The sequence below is a fragment of the Ursus americanus genome, chromosome 11 (assembly GCF_024610735.1).
Source record: "Ursus americanus isolate L20-20 chromosome 11, mUrsAme1.1.p, whole genome shotgun sequence".
Lineage (NCBI taxonomy): Eukaryota > Metazoa > Chordata > Mammalia > Carnivora > Ursidae > Ursus > Ursus americanus.
Window position 1 is genome coordinate 65,515,255 of NC_142137.1, and position 12,281 is coordinate 65,527,535.

The following is a 12,281-nucleotide window of genomic DNA, read 5'->3' on the forward strand; positions in this document are numbered from 1 at the left end:
CCGGTGCCACTTAAACTCAGACCGCAAGACAACAATAGCTGGACCTTATTGGAAATTGTATTCTTGTGAATGACTTACCCCAAGGGGAGAAGCTGGGTGGTGGGGGTACTGGGTTTGGTACCTATCCAAACTGACACTGCAATTTCAGAGATTCCACCAAAATATATTTCACATCATGTGGCCTGAGACCACAAAATCTGGTATAGAAATTCGGGTGCAGCGGACGACGATCCATGCGAATTTCCTGTGAATTTCTGTTCTCACGCTGCCAGGATTCTTTCCTTATGCCCGACGGCACCCGTTCTTGCCTGTAAATTAGCATGCAAAATTTACCACACCTTCCCGAAAGACAGAAGGTAGGCTTTGCGTTTCTTTGATTTGTGCAAACCAGTTATGATTTAATATTTAATGAAAACATAGGTCGTCTATTTTCCCCTTTACTTGTCTTTCTTGATTCATAGGCCACCTTCTTATCCGTTCCACCCCGCACGCTCTCCTTTTATCTGGGTCGGCACACCTACTCCTCTCCCGTGACCGATGTCTCCATTTTTCTCCCCTCCCCTCCGTCTCCTTGATTTTCCCATCTGAACAAAAGAAATAAGTTGCCCTATTGTTTAATAGTTCTTAGAAATCTTGTGCCCCTTTAAAAGCTTCCCTTGTTTAGTATTTGGAAATTTTGCAAGAGACAAATTTGGGAAAGCCACGATCCCATATGCAATATTCTCCCGAGTTTAAATATGTCCCAGTGATCTAGCATCTGCCAGAAATGAGCCCCTCAACACAAGAATTCGAGGTTCCCAAGCCCTAGGAATTGATAACGGCTTGACAAATCAAATTACAGGACTTCTCCGATAACCATGAGTACGTGTTCCTAAATCTCTTCACGTTATGGAATTTCACGCAGTAAAAATAACCAGTGACAGCAGGTGCTGCCCGTGCCTTAACCGTAGCCCTCACACCCATCAGTTGGTTGCGTGTGGGCCAGACTTACCACAACCAGCCCCGTGATGTTAGTCCTTGGGCTGCAGGTCTCTCCGGCCTCTGGAGCCTTCCTCGCCTGTCCATATAGAGGACCAGGAATGCAGGGGAATTAACACCTCCCAGGAGCAGCTCTGACCAACGTCTAACAGGAGTCAGGGTATTAATGCCCCAGCCCCTTTGCTCCTCAGGCAGGAGAACTCAGGAGCGTGTGTTTTGCACTGGCTCCTTGACTTTCCCCAAGGGGATTATGTTGCAGTGGCCCACAGTTGTAACTGTCCCCAGACACCTTTGTCAGCTGGCTTCTCTTCCCTGTCTCATTTCCCTGCTTCCTTTCAGTATTTCCTTCACCTTTCAATTCAACTACTTGCACTTGACCTCTTGCCTCACGGTCTTCTTCTTGGGAACCCCCCAAAACACCCAGGGCTCTGGAACAATGGGGCTGGGCCAGGTACTCAAACCTTTGAGGTTTCCTAAATAATACACTACCAAGCAGACAAAGAAGAAAGGGAAACAATAGAACAATTAAAATGCTATCACAGCGGTAAACATTTTAGATTCTTTTAAATTTTTTAAAAATTTTTAAAGTAATGTATTATTTGGCACATTACCTTGACAAATTGCATAAATTTTGTTTAGTGGAAGTAGGTATGTGAGCTGTCCTGGCTCTTGAATTATGAGGAAGAGCTGGAAGAAGGCCATTCTAATTTGTAAGATGAAACGTTGCGACAGCAGAGGTGGACAGCTATGGCTCTTCCTTCCATAGTTCGTTCTTCTACATCGCCTTCAATTAGAAATCCAGCTCCTGGGTTTGGCCGGGTCCCTCTTTTTGTGACACAAAGTGCTGGTTTGTTGCATTTGTATTTGTAATTTGGCATTGGGTCATCATCTTCACTCCACGGAAGGTGCTTTTAAAACACATTTAGGGGGTACCTGGGTGGCTCATTCGGTTAAGCATCCAACTCTTGATCTCAGCTCAGGTCTTCATCTCAGGGTTGTGGGTTCAAGTGGGTTTATTTCAAAAAATAAATAAATAAATGAAAATAAAACATTAAAAGTAGCTGATATGTGCCACCCAAGTTATTTTAAGAGTGAGAATTTAATACAAGGGATGGGTTAAGCAGGTGATGGATGACTGAAAAGGCAAAGGGGAAACTGAGGTAACTTCCGGAAGCAGCCACCCTTCCTAGGGCTAAGCTGGAAAAAGAATGAAGCAGGAGTATCATGTGGTGGGACCAGACCTCTGGGAAGAGGTAGAGTGACCAACCATCCTGATTTCTCCGGGACACAGACTTTAAGTGCTAAAACCAGGAGCATCCCAGGAAAACCTGATGCTTGGTCATCCTAGGGGAAGGAATGATGTCTGGCTGGTGGTGATGCCTCAGGCACTGAGAGAAGGAATTCCTGCCCCACTACCCCCAGCTTACCTTCCGGGAGCTGGAACTCAGATCTCTGATCAGGAAGAATGTGGTAGCTGTGAACTGGTAAAATGGGCCAGGGGCCAGGAGAGCAAGGAGACTGGAGACTGGAAGCCCCTGTTGTCTGCAAATCCATCCCTAGCCCCTTCCATCAGCGGGGCCTGCCAAGGAGCAGCTGCCAAAGAGCAAAGTGGAGATGTGGTCTGCTTTACCAGCAAAGCCCAAACGGTGGATCTGGAGCTGAAAGTAATAGTAACAACCAGACAACTAGTCAACACACCCACCATGATGGGTTCCCCTGAGCTTTCATTTCTACCCCCCTCTCTTTTTCTAGCATTGTTTCTGATGAGGACTCCTTTAGACCTACTAAGGTCTAGACCTATGAATGCTTTCTCTTTCTTGCATCGTTTAAAGCATTTTGTTATTTTCAGTTTCTCCTCAATATCTAAGGTCCTCCTTTTATGCTCACTACTTGAATTTTTATAACCAGGACACTTATTCGTGTTTCTGATTACTGTATTAAATAATCTGATCAACAAAACATGCACACAGGAGAAGAGCATGAGACACTCTCACTGGAACATGTAGGCAGGTGACCGGGGGCACACGAGTGGATAAGGTGTGTGTTGTGTGGGCGGGGCTCCTCTGCAGGTTAGTGCAATGAGTTGCACGCCATTTTTCATCCTCTTGGTAGTGCAAAGCTCTGTTACCTTGTGGCACAAAAAATCTTATTTGAGCAGACATGATGTTGCATTTTGGTGACTTAATTGTCCCATGTGTCTGACCCAGAAGAACAAATACATGCATAAGGGACAGGCGTTTTAACACAAGAGTTGGTATAAGAAGTAGGGCCATCTCCTAGACCTGAAGGGGGGGACTACAGGACTCCCGGCCTCTTCCCACCCAGAAGTTTCTTGGTGTGTCTCTCCCAGAAATAGCTTTCTAGTCTCTCTTATCTCTCCCATCTACCTAAAGAAGTACTAAGCCAAAATAGTCCTCAGAATTTACTTGGTAACAGTTCATGCATCTTTATCTACCAACTCTGTGGTGATGTGTAGGATTCATACACTGTGACTGTTGGATCTTTAGGTCTCAGAAATTCCTGAAATAAGCACAAGTACAGCCCCATCAGGTTAGAAGGAATAAGAACTCCTAATCACTGAATTCTACTCCAGAACCTATATTGCACTTTATGGTAACTAACAAAATTTAAATTAGAAACAAAAAAAGAGAACTCACAACCTGAGAAACACTGCCAGGTGCCGGGACCGCGCACCCCTGTCTGCCTGCACCTCGGCTCCCACCCCCCGCCACCCTCCAAGCACTTTCATGAGCGGTCTCGGATCAGCCAAGAAAGCTAGAATCTTTGATTTGTTTTCCACTACTTTAAGAAGTCCCATGTACTGCCATATAAACCTTTAAGAACTTTCATCTTCAAAGAAACACCAAATTATGTTATAATTTATCTGAAACTTTAAATTATTTCTGTAATTGTTTCATGTTTTTAGTCTCCTGCTCCACTCACTTACTCACAATTCCTAGGAGGAATTGTGATGGGTCTTGGATGGAAGGGTCTTGGATGGAAGCTCTGCATCACAAAATAGGTCACTGGCACGCCCAGGCCGATTCCTGCAGCCCGAAAACATTTTTATTTCAAATGCAAGCAACCATAAACTTCTGATGATACAGGCAAATTTTCAGAAGCTTCTGCTGCTTGTTTGAGAAATCTTGAGGGTGCTGCTGTGCAGAGCACCCCTGTATGCCACAGAGAGCTGTCAGACCAAGACTGACGTTAGCTCTAGACATGAAACGTCATCGCCACTCGATTTGCATTGAGCTTTTCAGTTAATGACATATTCATTGGGTGGGCACTCACTGAACAAGAAAATAAATATATCCCTGCCTTGAAAAACAGACCATATGAAAGAACTTTAAATATGTTTCTTCCAGATCACTCTTCCGTTGTATCCTACTGGGGAATATTTTTCCACTTCCTCGTAAGAGGGTTTCCTTCAGGCTTGGTGCTCTTTGACCTTTATCCATGGTGGTCAAAAGCCCATCTGGGCCTTATATCACTAAGCCACAATTAAAGTAAAATTCAAAATAGGAAAACAGCTCCCTAACCACAAGACAGGCAGGTGTGGAGACTGTTCATATCCAGCAGCAGCCCCCATACACGGCTGTGGACCCTGGGCAAACTATTGATGCCAGCCAGTTCTGCGTTCTTCTAGGACTAAGGGTTTCTTCCCAGTGATATCTCAGACTGGCTCAACTTCTAGTTCTTTCAAGCACAGCAAGAAGTTGCAACCACCCTTAGAAATACCCAGTGGCCTAGAATCCTGGCAATGGGCTCAAATGCCTTTGGGTTGAAAATTCACAGAAACAGGGGCGCCTGGGTGGCACAGCAGTTAAGCGTCTGCCTTCGGCTCAGGGCGTGATCCCGGCATTATGGGATCGAGCCCCACATCAGGCTCCTCCACTATGAGGCTGCTTCTTCCTCTCCCACTCCCCCTGCCTGTGTTCCCTCTCTCGCTGGCTGTCTCTATCTCTGTCGAATAAATAAAATCTTTAAAAAAAAAAAGAAAATTCACAGAAATAGCATCAAATTGGGGAGCTGACAGCAAAGCCTGATGCTCCTCCTTACTCTGCCCACCTTGCCATTCTATGGAGCAATCTGGAAGGGAAGAAAATCTCCCTTCCTCACCTATGGCCATGTTGGTGTGCCCCACTCCCATACAAACCAGTGGTAAGAGCTAACTCTCCATACTAACCATAATCATACCTGCTCTCCATGGGAACCACAGGTCTTTCCTACTCCCAATACCAAACACTGGTCATCCCACAGTCTCCATACCAACTTTTGAGAATCCATCTGGTTCATTTAAGAAGGATACATAAGTTCTGAGTATACTGTGTGTGGTAGTTTCTTTTTTTATTTGATTATTTAGTTATATTTTAACTCAGCCCAATAACATATAAGCTCCCTAAAAATAAGAACTCTATCTACCTTAATGCTGTGTCCCATTACCCATTCGGCACAATACCTGTCACAGAAGAGACTCAAGAGTATTTGTTGAATGAACGATGTATGCAGAAGAAGGAAAACACGCCCTCAAAGAAATAATTCCAAATGTGATCTGAGCTATTGACATATCAAATTAGTCTAGGTTAAAATTCTTTAGTCTTTTCTGCTTTAAAAAATACATGAACACTTCAAGTCTCTTCTATATCACCTGAAATTATTTCTGAAAATTACCAGTTCCACTGCTCTCTCTTCGCTGTGTCAAACTGTGATCCTTATTTCACTTTGTATAAATCATCCGTTACGTCACAAAGTTACATCCAGTAACGCACAAAACCAAGTATGGTGTGAATCTCTTCTTCTTGGACCTCCGTTTGTTTGTCCCAATGATAAGCTCCCCGCAGGCAGGGACCTACATTTTTTACTAATATCACCATATTTAGTGCATCGCCTAGCACATGACCATAGATAGTAATTACTAGATAAATGTGTGAGTTGCGTGTGCCCAGGCACTTCTTCTATTTCGATGTCCTTTTCCCCGTTGTGAAAAACTCTTTTACTATGATTTCTATTGTTTAGGTTAAATCCTTTCTGCTCTCTCACAACTTGTGGTCGGTTCCACCGGGAGCAGATAGAGGACAAGGATGTTCCCATTTTTAAATTTTTGTTCACCTCTCACTGCACTGAGGACAGTGCTTGGAACGTAAAAGGGGCCTAAGAGTAGCAACAGCTGGCTTCTTAAGTGGCCCGTTTTCAGGGCTGGACCTGAGCTCTACAGAAAGCTCTAGCTAATGGATTCATTTAATGCTCGCCACGCCCTTTCAGGTCGTTGATACCAAGATCCCATTTTACGGAGGAGGAAACTGAAGCCGAGAGACACAGACAGTAACACCGGCCAAGATTCAAGTCCACTGGTTCTGCTTCTTGAGTGTCTCCTCCTTAACCAGGAAAAAAGGACCCAGATCTCCCCCACAAAGGCAGCCAGACAGTCACGGACCAGCCAGAGCGCCCAGGGCGAGCCAGCCTGGTGCCCGCGGGCCATAATGAGTGCCCCCAAAGAGACGCAGCGAGGAGTGTACGAGGCCTGTGACTTCTGTGTCTCAGATAACAAGCAAGCGAAGTAATAGGTGCCTTTTGTGGCCATGAAAGCGTTGTGTGTTTGGGGGGCCCCCGAGAAGACTTCAAAAGCTTATGAAATATTTCCATGAAGCGTTTCCTGCTCTTATCCTTCTGATGCAGGGTACACAGCCCTGGCCAGTGGGACTGTCCCCGCCTCCACTGTCACACAGCACGCTCTAGGCTTTTCCATCTTCAGTTATCTTAGTTTGATATGAAACGTCCCTAATAACTCAACAAGGAAGTAAATACGAAGGGCTGCTGGATAGATTCTTTATACAGACTTCGGAATTCATCACGCATTTTGTTCTTCTTGGTCGAATATGCTTTGCTATCTTTAAATAAAGGGAAATTGAATGGGTCACAAATTTGTATTGTGCCTGAACTGTAACCTAAGTGGCTTCAACTTAAACACTCTTGTGTCTATCACATCCTCAAATAGAACTAAAAGACAAGTGTGCTGCTTTTAATCCTTTCATTTCAAGTGTTACAGAGACACATAATGATGGAATTTACTTACGCTTCACAGAGATTCTAGAATAGTCTGTGTAAGCAACGTGCACTATTTCAATTACAAAGAGACTCTTGGCAAGCACATGCTGAACACTCACTTTTCCATTTATTTTTGATTGATCCCAAATATCAGCATCATGTAGTGATTTATAATGGGATAATAATATCTGCTTCATAGGTATGTTTTGAGGATTTAAGAAGACGATATATGGGAAGCATTTTATAAGACTTTAAATCACAGGTGCTACAAAGGCTGACATGAGGGATGGAGCCAGGGAACCAATGAGCGAGTCTTGCTCACCCCAGCCTCCTCACTCAGCGCTGTTACCCTGAGATCCAGGGACGCACAAGTTTCCGTACGTCTTCTTTAAATTTTTTTTTTTAGAGATTTTATTTATTTATGTGACAGAGAGACAGCCAGCGAGACAGGGAACACAAGCAGGGGGAGTGGGAGAGGAAGAAGCAGGCTCCCAGCGGAGGAGCCTGATGTGGGGCTTGATCCCACAATGCCAGGATCACGCCCTGAGCCGAAGGCAGGCACTTAACGACTGCGCTACCCAGGTGCCCCCCGTACGTCTTCTTCTCCAGTGACAAGAGCCTGCTTTTGTTACAATCTGATACCCTGTGAACTTTGAGGGGAGGCCATTTTTCAATATCTATGGAAAGTAAAGTATAGATCCCTTCTGACAAAACAAATTCACTTCAAGTCAGTTACGCTCTAGATCTAGCCACACCTGCATCCACCATTTTTTTTTAAAGATTCTATTTATTTATTTGACAGACAGACAGACAGCCAGATAGGAAACACAAGCAGGGGGAGTGGGAGAGGAAGAAACAGGCTTCCAGCGGAGGAGCCTGATGTGGGGCTCGATCCCATAACGCTGGGATCACACCCTGAGCCGAAGGCAAATGCCTAACGACTGCACCACCCAGGCGCCCCTGTATCCACCATTTTTAATAGTGGCCAAACATCCAGCTCGAAGGGATACGTGGTTAAATGAAGTATGGCACACCCGAAGAGTAGATTACTATGCAGCCATGAAAAGAATTGTAGGGATGATTTGGAATCTCACCAAAATAAACTGGTGGTGAAATGGGTGAGATGCAAAATCGTACGGATAGGTCGCCCCATGGGTGTTTCTAAAATAAAGAGAGGCATACATATAACCCTTACATATGCACAGACTACTTCAGAAAAGATTCCCAAGAATGTGGGAAGAATGATTGCCCACAGGGAACAGAAGTAGAGATTGGGATCTGATGGGAAGGAAATCTATTTTCACTGTATACCGTTGTGCACTGCTTGAATTCTTTTTATCGCTTTGAAGTATTACATTTTCAATTTAAAAACTAGATAATTTTTTCTCCATGATTATGATCAACATTCACCAGCTCAACAGCATGACCGGTGGGCAATACTTGCTTGCAGGCGTCTATTCTAGATGAGGACAACGCTAAGCCCGAGCAGCCTTGGTGTTTGTAGGACAGAACACACACAGTTCCACTGGTTGGGGCAAAGGCTCTCCGTAAGGTGGCTTGCCGACCTGAGCAGCCATACTTTTTGGGTGAAGTGTGTCCACCTGGAGGGAAGTTAAAAGCAGGTAAGGTGGGAAGGTTTCTCTGCAACAACCTGATGAGGAATATATAGTCTGGGCAGGTTGGAGTTTTCCCTACCACTCAGCACACAGCTGACCAACACTGCCTGTGGGGTGGGCCAGGCCACTAACAAGACTTGTGTCGCCAGAGCATTAAATCTGTAATATGCTCCATCTCATAGACATTGGTATAAAAACACTTACAGAAGATGTCCATATTTTAAAACCTAAGCGTGTTGCCTACCTTAAGTCCCTAATTATACAAGAATGAATTATTAAATGAAAAACGTAATTAGATGTTTAAAATGTTACTGATAGCTCACATTAACAAAACAAACTGTGAATTATACTTTTTTAGCATATGATTCAGGCACCAGTTTTATAGATTTAATGTCCTTGAGGAATATCAGATGTCCTCAAGATCTGGAATTTGATTTAACTGTAAGATATGGAGGAGAACTTTGTAGCCAGACAATTCCCCATTGGCTCCGTATCTAAAGAGGATCAAAAGCATGCATTATTCCAGCTAAGGTTAGCAATAATTTATGCTGAATACATTATCTGCAGTTTAGCTTCTTTCAGCCGGGGGCACGAGGAGTTACGCAACGCACCAGGCTGTGTACCCTCGCGTGTACTAGCATGCTGGGACCAAACCAGGCCGGCCCTGCAAAACTGGATCCCAAGCCCAGTCTGCCGTTGGCTCGGTGCAAAGCCAACTCGCAGGCTCAGCTGGGAGCAGAAGCGACTTCCCAGGCTCCACCCACTCACCTTGCTTACCCTCCCACTCACCTGCCTGACCTGCACCTGTAAAGTGTAGAAAGCGTGCCTTGGAAATAAAATGGGATAATAACGTGCCATTTGGAAGAAAAAATAGACACCCGTCGATGAGGAGTGTGTGTTCCAGAAGATGCCACAAATGCAGGTGAAAGAACAAAATCGATTCCCTTGTCTAGAATGGATTCCGAATCTAGGGGGTGCCTCTTAATGCTGTGCCCAAATTTTCACAGAGGTGGCAGGCAGCATGAGAAGAGTTCTAGAAAGATCTGCCCCAAGGATCTCCTTTCAGGAGCTGGAGCGACGCGGGGACTAGGGAAGTTGGGTCTGGCTCACTGTCATTACCACTTGTGAGAGAGCCCGGCCCCCACACTCCTTTCCATGATTGAGTCAAACCAAAGCAAGACCCTTATTAAGAACATAGGCTAAACTGTCTAAAAGGCAAATGCATTAGTATGTTCAGTCACCTTGTGAGCTAATGACTAGACACTTTAGAGCACAGGGGATCATTATTCCAGTGCATCATCAGTGAACTTTCCAGAAAAGCTAATTAAAGGATCCATTAAAATGCTTACCAGAAAGTGAGGGTTTATCACAAGAATCTTATTCGCATTTGAAGAATTTGCAAGATTTTTGCCTTGCCTGCTGCTACCACCTTTCATTTCCTTTCCTGCGATCTCTAAAGATGAACAAAATTAATTAGGGAGATTCTGATTTTCCTTTTATCGTAATTTCGGTATCTCCTCATTTCCCCTCTCTCTGATACTGTTTGCTGCCGAGCTGACATAGTAACCCCAAAGAACTGAAAGCTGACAAATACCATTCAGATCCTCCTCTGGCTAGAGCAGCAGTCCACACCTGCCCAGAAAATTCCACAGGGGCTGAAGCCCTGTTTGCTTCTATCACATCAGAAGCTGCTCTTACATCCTTTTCAGGTCTTTTGATCTCCTGATCGTACCCACAAGGTGCGAACTGCATTAATCCAGTACAGTATGGAAGAGAATATTACATTTCATGTTTTTATTGTTCCCTCATCCTATGGTCACTTTATTTTTGTATATGCTTTACAGTAAATAAAATACATGAGGACAGCAACAGTTAGACATCATTTGTAAGTAAAACAAATAACCGTAAATGAGAAATGTGGGCTCAAAAAGGGTTTACGGATAGGTAAGCCATCAAAAGTCACCCGTGGGCTAGTCCAGGAAACCACAGCATCCATCTGGGACCGGCTATCACGTGCTGTCAACAAGAGGCTGGATGGAGGTCCTACTGTGTGCACCCCACACCTCATCAACCCGCCCCAAAAGAGACACCACATCTGGAAAGAATTCAAGCCCACAGAACTTGGTAGAGATTCGTCTGTGGCATAACCTTGCTCACCTCATACTCAGAAATCTTAACGGATGGGCAAGAGAAATCGCTGAATACACCCAGGGGGACTCTTTCCCAGAAATGGGTAAACTCCAGAAAACAAAGAGAAAATGCTTAACTAACCTTAAAGTGTGATTCAATGAATACGCAGATCTGCAATCCGGCCTTTCCCTTACCCCCAAAGGAAAGTCCGAATCACTTCCATCTTGACTGCTTAATTAATGCTTTTGGACCTTTTTTTTTTTTTTAGTTATAAAATAATACATAGCTACCACAAAAAATAAAGATAAAAATATAAAAAGCTGCCTGTAATAGCATTTTACTCCAGAGTCAAGAATTTAAAAACAAAAACAAAAAGAAAGATAGAAAGAAAGAATGAGAAAGAAAAGGAAAGGAAAAGAAAAAAAAGAAAAAGGAAAAGCACGCTGCAGACGCCATCATAATCATTACAGTGCTTGCCTGCCCAGCGTCAGCGACCCAGAGGCTTGGGAAGAGGAGGCCTGGGCTCTGTGGGGATGCAGGGCCCCTGAGGGCGGGAGTGCACTTGTCCACGGCAGGTACCCCCATGCCCAGCCCAGGGGCTGACCCCAGCAGGCATTCAGTAGGTGCTGATTAAATGAAATGAAGCCCGTTCCTGCTCCACGGGACAAAGGCAATATCTCTTCATAAAAAATACAACAGTGAAGACATTGGAAACAGCGAAATTGGATGAGTCAAATTAAGCTGCGTGACATTCCCTTTCCTTACTCATTCCTTGAACAAACATTGAGTGGGCCCAGCTCTAGGCCAGGCCCCATGGCAGGCATGATGAGCACAAAAATGAATCCAGTGACGGTTGCCTGGGACGAGGAGGCTCAAATACAGGCTGTGATAGTCAGCATAAGTCATGCTTGGCAGGCCCGCAGCGCTCAGGGACAGGCACCCCAGAGCCCGGGAAGCTTTCCTGGACGAGGTGATTGCGGGGCTGGTTGAATAGACATATTAGTGATTTTTTTCTCAAAAGGAGAGTGAGGAAGGGAAATAAGAGACCTCTGTCTTATCTGCAATGTGTTAATTCGTTTAAAAGAAAGCAAGGTATTAATGGTTGTTAATTCAAGATTTTTTGTTGTTGTTGTTAACCCTAATTTCTTGGCGTGGGGACGGGGAAATGGGAGGTAAGTGAAACTTAGCCCACCTACTTGTGAAAGGCAGTTCGGACAAAGGGACAGGCAAAAGAACACAAGACGTCCTGCAAAACTGTTAATGCCCCATCTGCCCTGCCTGCCTCATAAGGATGTTAAAACAATTAGGTGGAAAAGGAAAGACCAAAATATTCTGCGAAACATACAGCTGTGCTCTGAGGTGGGCTGTTTTGTTTTGTTTTACCTCTTTAATATAAGATTATATTTTTTACTTGATTTTTATTTATTTTATTGTATAATTAATGTAAGTTAATGAGTCCTCACAGGCCAATTTCCTTTCCACCATCAGTTTTGGAGAGCCAGGAGGTAC

The 12,281-nt window shown here is 44.4% G+C and overlaps 1 long non-coding RNA gene across 4 annotated transcripts in view; it reads right to left on the reverse strand.

The window, feature by feature from the left end:
• The window catches only part of LOC123797398 (uncharacterized), a 61,125-nt gene extending 58,494 nt beyond the window's left edge, over nt 1-2,631 (reverse strand). For all 4 annotated transcript variants that reach the window (XR_015726156.1, XR_015726157.1, XR_015726158.1 and 1 more), the window contains exons 1-2: nt 1,590-2,631; nt 79-308 (exon numbers count right to left, since the gene is read on the reverse strand). This is a non-coding gene — a long non-coding RNA (uncharacterized LOC123797398). The remainder of the gene's footprint in view (nt 1-78; nt 309-1,589) is intronic.
• Between the last annotated feature and the right edge of the window lie 9,650 nt (nt 2,632-12,281).